This window comes from Diceros bicornis, chromosome 25 (genome assembly GCF_020826845.1).
Source record: "Diceros bicornis minor isolate mBicDic1 chromosome 25, mDicBic1.mat.cur, whole genome shotgun sequence".
NCBI lineage: Eukaryota > Metazoa > Chordata > Mammalia > Perissodactyla > Rhinocerotidae > Diceros > Diceros bicornis.
In genome coordinates this window covers 18,413,349-18,428,943 of record NC_080764.1, presented here as the reverse complement: position 1 = coordinate 18,428,943, position 15,595 = coordinate 18,413,349, and positions in this window count along the sequence as shown.

Below are 15,595 nucleotides of genomic sequence, written 5' to 3'. Positions count from 1 at the left end.
TAGCCTCTGCATGAGCTACCTAGGTTCAAGTTCAGGTGTTTTCCACCTGTTATCTCCCTGATTACAGGCCAGTTACTAAAATTCTGTTTTACAAATGAGGAATCTGAGGCTGAACTAGGGCAGAGGTGAGTGGAGCTGGAGAGAAGGCAGATTTAAGATCTGGCTAATCTCCCCAGTAGTTCTCCCCTTAGCATGCATGACAAGGCTCATGTGTCATTATCTTATAGGGCTGTTCTCACTGAAAATCACATTCCAGTTAAGCTTCTTGCGTGAGCCATTCCTCTTGCTCACTCACTTTCATGCTCGATCTAAAATAAAGTCACTTTGTTTCTCCATCTGATTACAAAACATATTCTTGCTCTTTGTCAAAAAAGTACAGAAATCATGGAAAATTGTAAAGAAATCACAAATCCTACCACTCAGAATTTCAGGAATTGGGTGGATAGGCAAATATTCCTATATAGAGATATATAAATTTATGTTAAGTGGAAAGATACTGCACATTATGCTCTGTAATTGCTGCTTCACTCAATAATTTGCTGTGAATATTTTAATATGTTGATGTAGAACTTCATAAACATGTTAGTGACTCCATAATATTCCGTTGTACTGTTGCGATGAATACTTGGATTGTTTATAATTTCTCCCTATTCTAAAACATTCTGTGATGATTGTACATTTTTATGTGCTTGTGTGATTATCTCCATAGGATAAGTTCCAAAATGGGGAATTTTGGTATCAAAAAGCATATTTAAAATTTTGATACATAATGGGTATTATATTGAATCTGTAGAGCAGATAGGATAGTAGGAACATTTTAACAATGTTAAGTCTCCTAATCCATGAACACAGGATGTCTTTCCATTTATTTGTGTCTTTAATTTTTTTATCAGTGTTTTGTAGTTTTGAGTGTACAAGACTTTTACCTCTTTAATCAAGTTTATTCCTAAGTTTTAAATTCTTTTGATGTTATTGCTAATAAATTGTTTTCTTAATTTCCTTTTGAGATGGTTTGTTGTTATTATATAGAAATGCAACTGATTTTTGTATATTGCTTTTGTACCCTGCAACTTTACTGAATTTGTTTATTAGTTCTAACAGTTTTTTTGTGGAGTTTTTAGGGTTTTATACATTTAAGATCATGTCATCTACAAACAGATATAATTTCACTTCTTCTTTTCTGATTTAGACGCCTTTTATTTCTTTTTCTTGCCTAATTGCTCTGGCTAGGACTTCCAGTACTATGTTGAATAGAAGTGGTAAGAGTGGGCATCTTTGTCTTGTTTTTGATCTTAGAGGAAAGGCTTTCAGTTGTTCACCATTGAGTATGATGTTAGCTGTGGACTTTTCATATATGACCTTATTCTGTTGAGGCAAATTCTGCCCTCCAGAAAGTGTTCATTAACGTATGCTCCTTTTCATAGTGATGATACACACCAAGGATACAAGTCCTGCAGTGTCTACTTCCAACTTCTTTTATGTGAGTCAGAAATAAACTTCTATCTTGTTGAACATCCCATTATTCCCAGCATCTTTTACCTACAATCAAAGGTAATTCCTTACTAATATACAACCTAAGCCAGTGTATATGCTTTAGCTCACCATTTCCATAACTCTTTTGCCTTTCTGTTTATCTCGCCTATATATCTCACTCAGACCCTGGATGAATCCAAACATTTAGTTTCTTTGTGCCAAAATTCAAGTGACTGTGTCTGCTGCTGGGAAAAAGTGACATAACAAGGCAGTGTGACATCACTGTGAATTCAGAGTTAACAACCACAAATGAATCTCTACACTGTTCCCAGTAATCCTAACACAGCAGTTTATCTTTCCATTTTTCTTAAAGTGACTGTTGCAAACCATCACTCTCCTCACACTTCTGACAACCCCTCACATGCCCATTTCTCCTTTCACTCTCAGCAGATGACATTAGGATCTATTTGATTGTGAAAGTAGAGGCCATCACAAGGGAAATCCCTCTCTTCCCTTCTCTGCTTTCCTCCAGTTACTCCAGAAGCAGCAACTGGAACTCTCACACCTTGCTGGCAAGAATGTAAACAGTTACTTCCACTTTGGAAATCTGTATGGCAGCTTCTTATAAAATTAAACATGTATTTACCAATTACCCAGAAAATCCACCTAAGAGAAATTAAAACTTATATACTCAAAAGGACTTGCACAAGCCTATTCCATAGCAGCTTTATCCATAATTGCTAAAATAGGGAAATAACCCATATGTCTGTCCACAATAGAATAATTAAACAAACTAACCTAGTCCTACAACGGAATAATGAACAATAATAAGGAATGAACTACCAATACACACAACAGCATAGGTAAATCTCAAAAGCATTACACTGAGTGAAAGAAGTGAATCCCCAAAGAGAACATGTGTGATTCCATTTATGTGAGTTCTCAAATAGGCAACGCTAACCTATGATGATAGAAATCAGAACAACAGTAGTTGACTCTGGATAGAGGGCTGAGATTAGCTGGGTAGGGGGGTGGAGGAAACTTTCTGGAGTGATAGGGGATGTGGGTCATGTAAATATATGCTTTTGTCAAAATTCATCAAACTGTACTCTTAAGATCTGTGTCTTTCACTGTGTATACATTTTAACTAAAAATCAATATATTTATGTACACACAAAATAGAGATACTAGTATAATAAACCTGATATACTTATTATTCAGTTTGAATAATTATTAAAACATGGCAAATTTTGTTTCATCTATACTCCCACCTTCTGGATTATTTTGAAGCAAATACTCCAGTGTATATCCCTAAAAGATAAGAGTCTGAAGGTTTTCTTTTGTTACTGTCTGCCTATCTTTTTTATCTGTCTGCCTCTCTCTATGACCAACTCCATCGCCACCACCAGAACCACCACCATCTCTTGCCTTCTTACTGGACTCTTGCCTTTCCAATGCATTCTTCATACAGCAGCCTAAGGAATCTCCAGAAATCAAATGTGATTGTGTTACCCTCCCCTTGAAATTCTCCAATGAATTCCTAACGCTCTAAAGGAAAATCTTTAAACAGCTGTGTTAGTTTCTGTTGCCACACAATAAATTACCATGAACTTAGGGACTTAAAACAACACCCATTTATTATCTCACAGTTTCTATGGGTCAGAGGTCTGAGCATAGGGTAGCTGGGTTCTCTGTTCAGGCTCTCACAAGGTGGAAATCAAGGGGTTGGCTGGGGCTGTGGTCCCAGCTGGAGTTCAGGATCCTCTTCCAAACTCATTCAGGTCATTAGCAGAATTCATTTCTTGTGGCTGTAGGGCAGAGGTCCCCATTTTCTTGCTGGCTGTTGCCCAAGGGTTACTCTCAGCTCCTAGAGGCTGCCCTCAGGCCCTAGCCACATGGTGCCCTCCATAGGTAGCTTACAACATGGCCAGTTCCTTTATTCCAGGCCAGCAGGAGAGCCTGCTGCTCCTGCTTGTCTCTTTTAAGGGCTCATCTGATTAGACCAGGCCTTCTCAGAGTAATCTTCTTTTGGAGTAACTTAAGACAACTGATTAGTAATCTTAATTACATCTGCAAAACCCTTTTGCTATTTAATGTAACATCATTGCGGGAGTGATTTTCCATGATAGTCACAGGTCCTGCCTACCCAGACTCAAAGGGAGGGGATCTCAGGATATTGGAATCTTGTGCCCCGTCTTAGAATTCTGCCTACCACACAAACCCTTCACAGCCTTGCCTAGATTGCCCTCTGCCTCCCTCTCTGGTCTCTTCTTGCTCCACTGTCTGCCTATCTTTCTCTTTTCTAGCCCTCCACTCCCTGGCTGCTTTCACATTCCTGAAAGTCCCCTGCTTTCTCCTGCCTCAGGACCTTTGCATATGCCGTCTTTCTGTGTCTTCTGCCCCACATACCACCCCCTTTTCATCTAGTTAAAGCCTATCCTTCCTTCAGGTCTTAGATCTGAAAGAACTTCCCTGTAGGGCTGCCTTGACTAGGTCAGGTCTGCCTGAAATATGTTCATAGTACACTATGTCCCTCTTCACGGAACTCATCAGTTTGTGTTAAATATTTATACATGTGATTATTCAATCAATGTCTCTCTCTCTCCCCCACTGTACTGCAAGCACCTTGAGAGGAGGGGCTGTATCTACTTTTGCTCTCTGCTTTCTCCCTGGCATCTAACACTTCACCGGGCACATAGAAGGGCTCAAGAAACACACCGTGACTATATGAATCAGCCTCCATTTATTCATCTGTGGTATGAAGGGGTTAGTTTCGCTCACCAGTCATTCTCTAATATTCTGTGATTCCAAGATCCAGTCCAACAATCTCAGTTTACAGTCAGGAAAGTGGCTCAAAATATGAAGTGATTTCCAAACACTTGGTGGAGCAAAGGAGCTGCCGCCCTGACCTTGTCTACACTATGGCTCTGGGGCACGCTCTGGCAGCCAAGGAGCCATTCATTGGTTCCTTTTCTTTTCCAAACCCCAGGATGCCTGAGTGAGATTCCCCATCTGCAGATTGATTGTCCCCTTGGCCACGATGACTGTCCAATTGTGGACATGGACTCTGCGTGGTTTTTGTTGGCCAACTCAATGTGACCTACTTGGGGAAGAAAGCTAGTCCCTCCTCCTTCTTGGCAGCCCGTCCGGTGATGCTGTGGGAAGAAGGCATGGTGTGCTGGCAGCCTCAGGGGAGGACTGCCTTGTCACTATCTGCACTGGGGATGTGTTGGCCTCCTTGCGGGACAGCTGTTATTGTTCCTTGGCCTACAATGGACACCGAGCAGCAGACCACCCGAACAGAGGCCTGTTTTCTATTTGCCTGTCACCACGCAGCCTGTCCACCTCAGCTGCGTGAGGAACGCCAGATGTCTGGAAGGAGTCTGGAGACAGAGAGAAGCGTTTCTCCTCTGGATTATTCTCCTTAGCTCTGCGTTACTGGTGGAGCTTGGAGAGGAACAAAAGATCAGGATGCTGCATGGGGCCAGGGGTGACCTGTGGGAGAAGCCGGAGTATCAAAGGTGGCACCAAATTCTCAAGGGAGGGAAATAACTTTGTAAGTAAATCAGGAGGCAAGAAGTCCAGGTGTGCCTCTCTTGTTGCCGTTCGGTGTCCCAAGAAAGGGATGCAAATGGAATTTTTCTATGCAAAGGGGGTACTGCGAGTTTGACTTCCGGTAGCTCTGAAACCTTTAAGGCTGGAAGCAGGGACAAACTGATATTTTAAAGCGGCCACCAGTTATTTTCCCTGTAAGAGTAGAAGCAGAATTCATCTTTGGAGTAAGGCTGGTCTTTTATTTTGTGGAAAACACACAATGGTGGAGTACACAAAGGTCAAGTTAACATCCTATTCTGGGTGGAGAAGTTTGAGACAGAAAAGCTCAACAGAAGAGCTCAACTATTCTGCATTACAATGAAGAATAACTAACAGATTGCAACTCTGGAAAGTATTACACGTGTGAGGGGAGTTGGGGGCTTGAATTGCAGGGCACCGGTGATGACAGGAGGTGGGCCGGCCTTCAACATGGCAGACGGCAGAGGAGCGCTCCAGTCGGGAGCGGGATGCTGGCAGCAGCGCGTGAGTGATGGACCTCAGGGGCAATGCTATCTGATATCCGCTTTAAAATGTCCCCTTCTCTCACCCCAAGTGAATTAATGAAGTTTCTGAAATTGTCAGCAGCAAAACCCAATGCTATCTAATTGAAGAAAAACACTCTGGAAAAACGTGTTCAGAAGCTCATAGGATTGGAGGAATAAATAGAACAATCAAGAATCAGAAAAGCAGAAACAAGCACTGGCCCTGAAAGACAGAAGCAGAAGTTTATGTTTCTCCTTACTTGGGCCCACTCTCCATGAGACCCAGTGCCCCGATTTCCAGTTTGCGTCTCTCTGTTCCATCTTCAAATTCCAGGTAGAGAGAAGCTGATTGCTCAGCTTGATGAGGTATTTCTACTCGTGGATCAGTTGGCTATACTGGGGACAAGGAGTGGCATAGATTTGTGGCTGGGGCATTGTCGTAAAACTGGCGGTGCCTCATCATGGTTTCCATACAGAAATTTTGTTTAAAAATTACCCTCCTCCAGTATTGTGTGAAAATAAGGAAAGAGCAAGTGCCTACCCACAAGGGCTCTCCAAATCTTTAAAATTATATTATTTGACTGTTCTTTAGGTTTGCTCTTACAGAATGCAGCTCAAGTTTTAAAAAGTACTTCTTAGTTCCTTCACTTATATAGACAATAGTGCAGGCACATGCTTTATGATTTGTGTTAAATATTAAGACACCCATTTCATCTATTGTTATCTCATCCTTATCAGTTCAATAAAGTTTATTTTATATGTACCCCATGCAAAACAGTATATGGTTCTGGGTATATTTTATTTTAAATCCACAAAGGACTACTATTTTTACATTAATTAAGACTTATTTGAAAGTAAGTGACAGAATCTAAGACATAGTTTAAGCCAAAATCTGAGTTTATTGTTCCTATAAGTGGGAAGTCCAGAAATGGTTGGCTTCAGGCACAGCTAGATCCAGGAACTTAGAAAATATTTTCAGGGATCTATTTTTTTCTTCATTTCTTTTGTTTGTTTTTTTGTGAGGAAGATTAGCCCTGAGCTAACATCTGTTGCTAATCCTCCTCTTTTTGCCAGGGAAGACTGGCCCTGGGCTAACATCTGTGCCTATCTTCCTCTACTTTATATGGGATGCCACCACAGCATGGCTTGACAAGCGGCACGTAGGTCCATGCCTGGGATCCAAACCTGTGAACACTGGGCCGCCGAAGCGGAGCCCGTGAACTTAACGACTGTACCACCGGGCCGATCCCTTTTTCTTCATTTCTTGACTCTAATTTCCTTTGTGTGTTAGCTTCCTTTTGTAGACACACTCTCTCTTCTAATAATGGAGCAGATTGCCACTGAGAGACCCTCATATATATCCTTCTACTACAGGAACTCTAGTGGAAAAACAGCTTCTGTGTTTCCACATGCACATGTGAACTAAGGAAGAGGAAGTGGATTGGATCTTGTTCCCGTCCCTGAACAATCACCATGGCAGGAGAGTGGAACACGAGAGTCCAGCCTGGGCCATCTGCCCACTTCTGTGGTGGTGAAAGCTCAGGGGGTGGGTGCCATGAACCACGATGGTTCCCAGTCCCTCAGAACCACGTGGAACAGAAGGAGAGCCATTCCCCAATGGAAAATGGGGTTCTGGGAAGTCAAAAACAGCAGGTTTCCACTTCAGTTATATTCATAACTCTTGAATTATAGATTTGTGAGGGATCTTAGAAATCACTTGTCTGCTACCTCAATTTTAAGAATAAGAAAACAAACCAACAGGATTGAAGAGACGCTGCTTAGTCATTCATTCAACAATGCTATGCTTTGCATATGTAACTGTGGCCCAGGCAATCATAGTCCCCAGCTCCAAGAAACATTTTGTTCAGTAGGAAAAATACATAGACAAGTGAAGAGTTTATTGCAATACAGCGTAGCAGATGGTACTGAAGGAGTAAGAATGGGGGAGTTATGGGAGCACGTAAGAGGGGCCACTAATCCAGTTGGAGGGACCCACTATGAGGAAGAGATATCAATGCCATGACTGAAAGAATGGGTCTGTTAGCTAACATAGTGCTAGCTGCTGTAACAAACAAACTCCCACACTTCAGTGACAACGTGACAGAAGTTGACTTCTCATTCATGTAGCTGCCAGTGTGATTGGTCTGTGGGTGGCCTTCCTCACAGTGATCCGGGGATCCAGACTCCTTCCATCTTGCAGTTCCAACATCCCCTAGAACCTTGGAGTCCTTTACTTCCCGCTGTCAGATGAGGAAATACGGAGGGGAAGATACACCTCCTTCTTAACCACTTCGGCCCGGAAGTGACACACATGCTATGCTCCCATTCCGCTGGTGAGATCCAGTCACTTGGCCCCAGTTGGATGCAAGGGACTTGGACATACAGTTGCTGGCTTGATAGTCATGGCCCAGCCACAACTTTACATTCTGTAAGGCAAACATGAAGCTTTGGTTGACTCATGAGTCAGCCAAAAAACTTGGTGTTCTACCTAAAGAGTGACACATTTTTAAAAGGCCCAGAGGTGAGGAGAAGCAGAGTCCAATTGGAGTAGGGCTGCCAGACTCAGCAAATACAAATAGAGGCCTTCCAGTCAAATGTGAATGTCAGATAAACAAAGAACAATATTTTAGAATAAGTATGTCCCAAATATATTCCATGGGACATACTTATCCTAAAAATTATTCACTGTCTCTCTGAAATTTACGTTTAACCCCCATTGCATATTTTATCTGGCAATCCTCCATTTGGGGGAAAGAGCAGATAGCTCAGAATGACTGGAGTACAGAGTTTAGGTGGGTGGGAACTGGGGATTATGAAGCTGTAGAAGGAAGCATAGGCCGGGTTTGTGAAGGTCGTTGTCAGCTGTGTTGCAAATTTATCCTGATAGCAGAGAGGAGTCATTGAAGGGTTTTAAATGGGGGAGAGGGTGTGAGACATGCTCAGATCTGCATTTTAGGAAATTCTAGTGGTGGTGAAGAATATGGATGACAATGGAGGTGACAGAAGGGGGTGACTGGAGGCAAGGAGATAGTTGTAAAAGCAGGGCCAAACCCAGGTTTTCAAGTCTGAACCCATTAGTACGTGATTCTGCAGGGTTCTTAGAAGCAGTTTAGAATAGTGGAAATAGCAGGGGCTGGGAGACCGGCGGTCCAGTCTTGAAGAGCTGGGTAGACACTGGACATTTCTAGGCCTCATCTCTAAGTTCCTCTGGAGTTCTAGAATTCCGCCTACTCTGAGTCTCCTCCACCTCTGCGTTCTAGTTCCTTCCATACTCCCAAACACTGAAAGTCTGGGTGCCTCAGTCAAAAGTCAGACCTGCCTGGCTCTGGCACTTATATGACTGTCAGAATCTTCACCATGTTTTTCTTCCATCAACAGTTCGGTGCTATCAGCTCCAGCGGCCACTGGCAAATCCATCACGTTAAGCCGCAAGAAGTCACACCTGTCAGGCCCAAGCTGTTTATCTCAACAATTTCCCTGCATAAAGCACAAACAGGGGACTATTTATTTTCCTTCCTGACATACATAAGGCCGTTAAAAGTCTGAGCGCGCTGGCAGTTTACATGAAGCTAACCTTAATTGCATACTAGAGTACCATAAAAGGAAGATCAGGCCTCATTAGCTAGGGACCAATTTTACATTTTTCTCCTCTGACCAAAACTGTTTAAAAATGTGGGGTACTATCTCCTCCCAGCCAGACATAAATTTCAGGGCTGTCAAAATGCCCTTGCTGAATTCCAACTTTTCACACGCTTGAAAAAGTTCAGTGTGTCAACGTGGGCTACAGAAAAGAAGCGTTCTATCTTCCTTGGCTTCCCCCAAATGCATGAAAATCTCTCGTATTTACAGCACAAACTCAGTTACCCAGAGGACATGATCTTGATCAATTTTTTTTCATTATTCAGGGTTAATCAGAAATACTTTTGGCTCCCCTTATGGAAAAATTTCCTGGCCTTCTTATTATTTGTGGTGCAGCTATGTTGTGACAGGCATACTGATAATAGCGCATTATCTCAATATCCACAATTGCAGTCCAAATGTCCACTGCCTCAATATTCCTCCCCTGACTAACAGCAGGACAGAGCCCAAAGCCCCAGAGGTCACTCTATAACCTCTGTTCTGCTCCAGCTTCCGTTTACATGGGCCAGTGCCTGCTTAGTTATTAGGAAAATTCTCCCTCCTCTTCTACAGCTATTGCCGCCATTGTTTGTGTCAAGTCTACTTCCGGCTGCTCCCGGAAGGGAGCTGGGTTATTTTCGCAGAGTCAGGGAGAAGGACCTCCTCCCCAACTGTATGCCTCACTTTGCAACTGGGCCCTCAGGGCAGCTCTGCTTGTGCCCAACGTCTCCTGAAGTCCCCATCAGCTTCTACCTCTGTCTCTTCTCCCCATTGGGGGCCCAACCAGACCAATGGACCCGGAGTGCGAAGGAAGTCTTCCAGCTTCTCCACATGCCTCTCCTGTCTCCTTCTCCTTCCTCACTTCCAACAAGCTTCCCTTTCCTTCCTTAGGTATATATAAAACTAAAGACATAAAACTTTAGGTCTTTATAGATATAAGCTAAAGCCTCTACCTACATGAATAGAACGTAACAGGCAGCTAACACGTATGTAGAATGTGACAGTTGCTGCTCTAAATGTTTCTCATATAACAACTCGTTTAGTCTTCACAACAGCACCAGGAGGTAGGTTTTATTGTTCTTTCTATTTATAGATAAGGAAACTTCAGGTAGAAAGACATAAGTCGTCCAGGTGGGAGGGGTAGTGCTGTGTTTGTGTTGGTAAACAGCATGCTAAACCGAGTTGCAGATAATGAGGGGTGTGTGTGTATGTGGACTGACTATTGTTTACACTAATAAATCACAGCCAGTGGGTCATTCCAAAATTCTTTGAGAGAGGTAATACTGTCCACATGTTGTTGATGAAATGACTGAAACCCTGGAAAGTTAAAAACCTCGAAGTCAACAAGCTAATACGAAGCATCCAGGACTCACACAGGCATGTCTTCCTTTAGAAGCTGAGCTCTTCGCATCGTACCCACCCCTGCCTTTCCAGAAGTAGATTCTTCTACTTTCCTACTGTAACAACTGTACGGTATGTGATTCAACCGATTCCTTCACTGAGAAGCTAAGACTGCAGATCTCTAGGGGTGGAGGGAGGGACGCCAGACTTGGAGCTGAAGGACGGGTTCAGGGGCCTCACTTCCATGCCTTGCACCCTGTGTGACCTTGGGAGAATGCCTTCAGCTCTCTGGTTCTCATTTGTCAAATGGACATTTCTTCTTTTGCCTGAGAGAGAGAGAGAAAATTGTGTAGTATTAAGAAAGTAGATACCGACGTCCAACTTACTTTGTGGGCTTACGTGTTGGCTTGTCACTTGTGAGAAGAGCTATGACCTCAGGAGGTCACCCAATGTCTCCAAGCCTCAGTTTCTCCATTTGTGAAAGAAGGATGATAACAGGGCCCACCCCAAAGGTCTAGAGTGAGGAGTAAGGAGAAAATCGCCCGGGTCAAGCCCTCAGCCCCCGGTGCTTGAGTCAGCCACGGACGAAGTGCCACTGTTTGTATTAACTCAGCCTCCATTCCCGGGGACCTGTGACATGGCAGGCTCTGCATATAGAACACTTACCAAGACAAATGAGGACACAGGCCTGTCCTTTCTGCCCCTCTGCGTCTCCAGAGAGCCGAGAGAGTCAGCGGAGATGGTGTTGCATGCAGCGTGGAGCTGTGTGGGTGTGGGTCGATGGTTTTGCTGTTTTACAGTGCTGTGGGTCCAATGCAGAAGTGGAGCGGAGGGGCATAGACACATGTATTAGAAGGAGCACTGGATGGTTCCACCAGTAAGAAATCACGTGACCTGGACGTGTCACTCACTTTGCCAATGCTGCAGATCCTGCCTCTGAGATGAGGGGGCTGTGCAAGAGAAATTTCTGGAGTCTCTTTCAGCTGTCACTCTCTCTGATTCCATATTAAATAGAGTCTTTGAGCCCCTGGAAGTTGTTTTGGATAAATCTCTCAATAGGAATTGTTACTTTCCAAAGGATTTGCCTTTCCCTCATGTAGAGGATTGTGCATGAGCCCCGTAATGGAGGGTTTCTGACTGGTGGGTTGCAGTAAATTGAGGTTTTGCTTTGTGTGTATTGGGCTGTGACCTAGTCTTGGGAGAGGGGACTCAGCACTGGCAGGGATTTTTCTTACTTTTCAAGAGATGTGATCATTAATCCTTTTCGTTATTCCCATTCATGTCTTCCAAGCAATTAATGAGGCCCCAAGACCCCAAGGGCTCCCAAGTTTTAGAAGGTTGTTCTGGAGCCTGATGTTCTCCACAGAGAAACTGCCGGTGGGTCTCAGGACTCCTACTGAGTCAGTTTGCTCCATGCATGGCCTCAAATGGCTACTTGGGCACCCTCTGGCCTCTGGCCCTGGGATCTTAACTGGCTGATTAGGGTAAGCCTAGAAAAGGTGCAGATGTCTGGTTCAGAAAATATGAAACATCTGTGGAGGAGCAGTGGCATGGTGCTTCTCTCTCTCAAGAGGATCTGAACAATGAGATATCCTCTTTCCTCGGTATTCTAATTTCTTTTCTTTAAATCTACAGTGTAAGGAATTCAGGCGTTGGAGTTGGAGACCTCGGTTCTGAGTTCTGAGAGCTGTATGCTGTGTGACCTTGGGAAGTTACTTAACCTCTCTGAACTTCAGTTTCCTCAGCTCGAATGTGACACCATCTACACTCACACTGTGGTGACTGTCTTCTAACTTGCCCTCCTCCAAGCCACTGTCCTAAGGCAGATGGATGGACTTTTATGAAACGTAAAGCAAATCTTGTCATGACCCTGTTTGGTATCCATCTGTGGCTTCCCAAAGCATTTAGAATAAATTCCAAGCTCCTTGTTGAGGTCTGTGAAGCCCTCCATGACCTCATCCTGCACCATGCTGCCCTCACTCACTAGGTTCCCCCCACCATTCTTACTGCCCCAGGACCCTTGCATATGCTATTCCTTCTATTCAGAATGGCCTCTCTCGACTCTTCACCTAGCTGAGCCTGCTGGTCCCCAAATCTCAGTTTAAATGTCACTTTCTGAAATAGACCTTGACAACTTCCCCAATCAATTTGGGGCCTCTGGTTATATTCTTTTAAAAATTTTTATTTATTATTAATTTTAAAAATTGTGGTAAAACATGCATAACATAAACTTTACCATCTTAATCATTTTTTTGTGTGTGTTTGTGTGTGTGAGGAAGATCGGCTCTGAGCTAACATCTATGCCAATCCTCCTCTTTTTGCTCAGGAAGACTGGCCCTGGGCTAATATCTGTGCCCATCTTCCTCCACTTTATATGGGACATCGCCACAGCATGGCTTGACAAGCGGTGCGTTGGTGCATGCGTGGGATCTGAACCTGGACCACCAGTAGCAGAGCGCGTGCACTTAGCCGCTATGCCATGGGGCCAGCCCCCATCTTAATCATTCTTAACTGTACATTTCAGTGGCATTAAGTACATTCATATTCTTATGCAACCATTATCTCCATCCATCTCCAGAACTTTCTTTCATTTTCCAAAACGGAAACTATATATTCATTAAATAATAATTTGCCATTCCCTTCTCCCCCTGGTCCCTGATAACCACCATTATACTTTCTGTCTCTAAGAATTTGACTACTCTATTCCTCATATAAGTTGAATCATACAGTATTTGTCCTTTTGTGACTGGCTTATTTCACTTGGTGTAGAGTCTTCAAGGTTCATCCATGTTGTAGCATGAGTCAGAATTTCCTTCTTTTTTAAGGCTGAATAATGTTCCATTGCATATATACCACTTGTCTCTATCCATTCATTCATGGATGGACACTTGGGTTGCTCCATCTTTTGGCTATTGCTATGAACATGAGTGTATGGTTATATTCTTTTATGGCATCTTGTACTTTTCCTCCAGATCTTGAGTGTTTATTCATATACTCTCCTAATTCTCTAGTAAACTTTAAGCTATGTGAAAGCAAGAACTATTACCTGTTGTGTTTACTCTGATATATTGACTACCTTCACAGCATCTGGCACACAGTGTTATGACATGGACTCCAGAGCTCACTTGTTTGTGTTCAAATCCTGCCTCTACCACGTAAAGCTGTGTGACTGTAAGCAAATGACTTAACCTCTCTGTGCCTCAGTTTCCTCACCTATAAAATGGGGATGAGGCGTGTACTTGGCTCCTAGGGTTATTGGAAGAACTACGTGTAAAGGGCTTAGAAGAGAGCCTGACCTAGTAAAGGTTCAATAAATGTACACCACTATTATTATCACAGGAGATGCTCAAATATTTATTGAATCAATATGTTAAGTGAATGAGATGACACTGGAGATGAATCTATTTGTTCCTCTCCTCATCTCTGTCTTTTATATGCATCCTCATTTTCCTGCCCTTCCCAGTAGGTGCAGAAGCTCATGGAAGGCAATTTTCCTGCCTCTCCGGATGCTCATTAGTATGCCGTTAGCCGGGCCTCTCTCTGAAGCCATGGTTCTCAGCCTCGCTGCACATTGGAATGACTTGAGGAGCTTTAAAAAATCTTGAAGCCTAGGCTGCACCCATACCAACTAAATCAGAAACTCCGGAGGTAAGACCCGGGCTTCGGTATTTTTAAAGCTTCCTGAGTCATTGCAGCGTGTAGCCAAGGCTGAGCACCAATGATCTAATGCTTGGGTGAAGCTGGAATGTACCACCGGAGGGCTGGACACAGGGGCTCAGCTGTTCAGAATCTAAGCAGCCCTGAACTGGGGGCAAGTTTCTGTAATCTTAAAGAGTAGACCTGCCATCCACAAAAGAACCACACACGGCCGAGAGTCCTATGAAAATACATTCAACCTCACTAGAAAATCAAAGACGGGCAGATTAAAAGACTGGAGTCACTACTCATTTGTTTCCCATCAAATTGATGCAGATTTTTTTAAAAACACAATAATACCTAAGGTTTACGATTATGGGGAATTGGGCCCTGTCATACGCTGCTAATGAGAGTACAGTTGGGACAATCTGTCTGGAAGACACTTTGGCATTAAATATCAAAATTTTTGTAGGTTTTCATATCAGATCTATTGTGTTTGGGTGAACAAAACAATTGGCTTGGATTTAAAAAAAAGTTATATTAATTTTTTTCTGATTACATAAGTTATATATGTTCATTATAAATAAGAATAAAATATTAAAATGATCTATTACCCCACCAATCTAACATTGGCTAACATTTTGCTGCCTATCTTTCAGACATTTTTATATACATATTTATAAATTTTTAAGAAAATGCAAGCATATTATGACTACAATTTTATAAACTGCTGTTTTATCCACTCTGTTTATCACATTTCATACATTGTTAGTGCCACATAAATATTTCTTGTCTGCTTAAATAAATTAATATTCTCCAACAATGTAATTTTAATAGCTTGAGATTTGATTTTATGATGTACCATGATTTAACTAATCCTATATTGTTGAATATTTTTATCATAAATTACTTTGCCATTAATACTTGTGTTCGTCCATTTGGGCTGCTATACCAGAACACCATAAACTGGATGACTTATAAACAACAGAAATTTATTTCTCCCGTTTCTGGAGGCTGGAAGTTTAAGATCAGGGTGACAACATGGCTAGGGGAAAGCCCTCTTCTGGGTCTCAGATTGCTGATCTCTCCTTGTGTCCTCACATGGCAGAGGGGCAAGGGTGCTCTCTCAGGCCTCTTTTATAAGGGCACTAATCCCATCACGAGGGCCCCACCCTCATGACCTAGTCACATTCTAAAGGCCCCACCTCCTAATACTATACACTGGGGATTAGGTTTCATCATGTGAATTTTGAGAGGACACAAATATTTAATCTATAGCAATACTCTTGTAGGTAAATCTTTGGGTATATTCAGTTATATTCTTAGTATAAAGTGGAATTATTGGGATAAAGACTATATACCTCTAGAAGGCCATGTTTCCCTTTTAGCTGTCAAAGCTTTTTAAAAAAAAATGCATGTAGTGTGCTAATAGTGACTAGCAGTGTTATTTT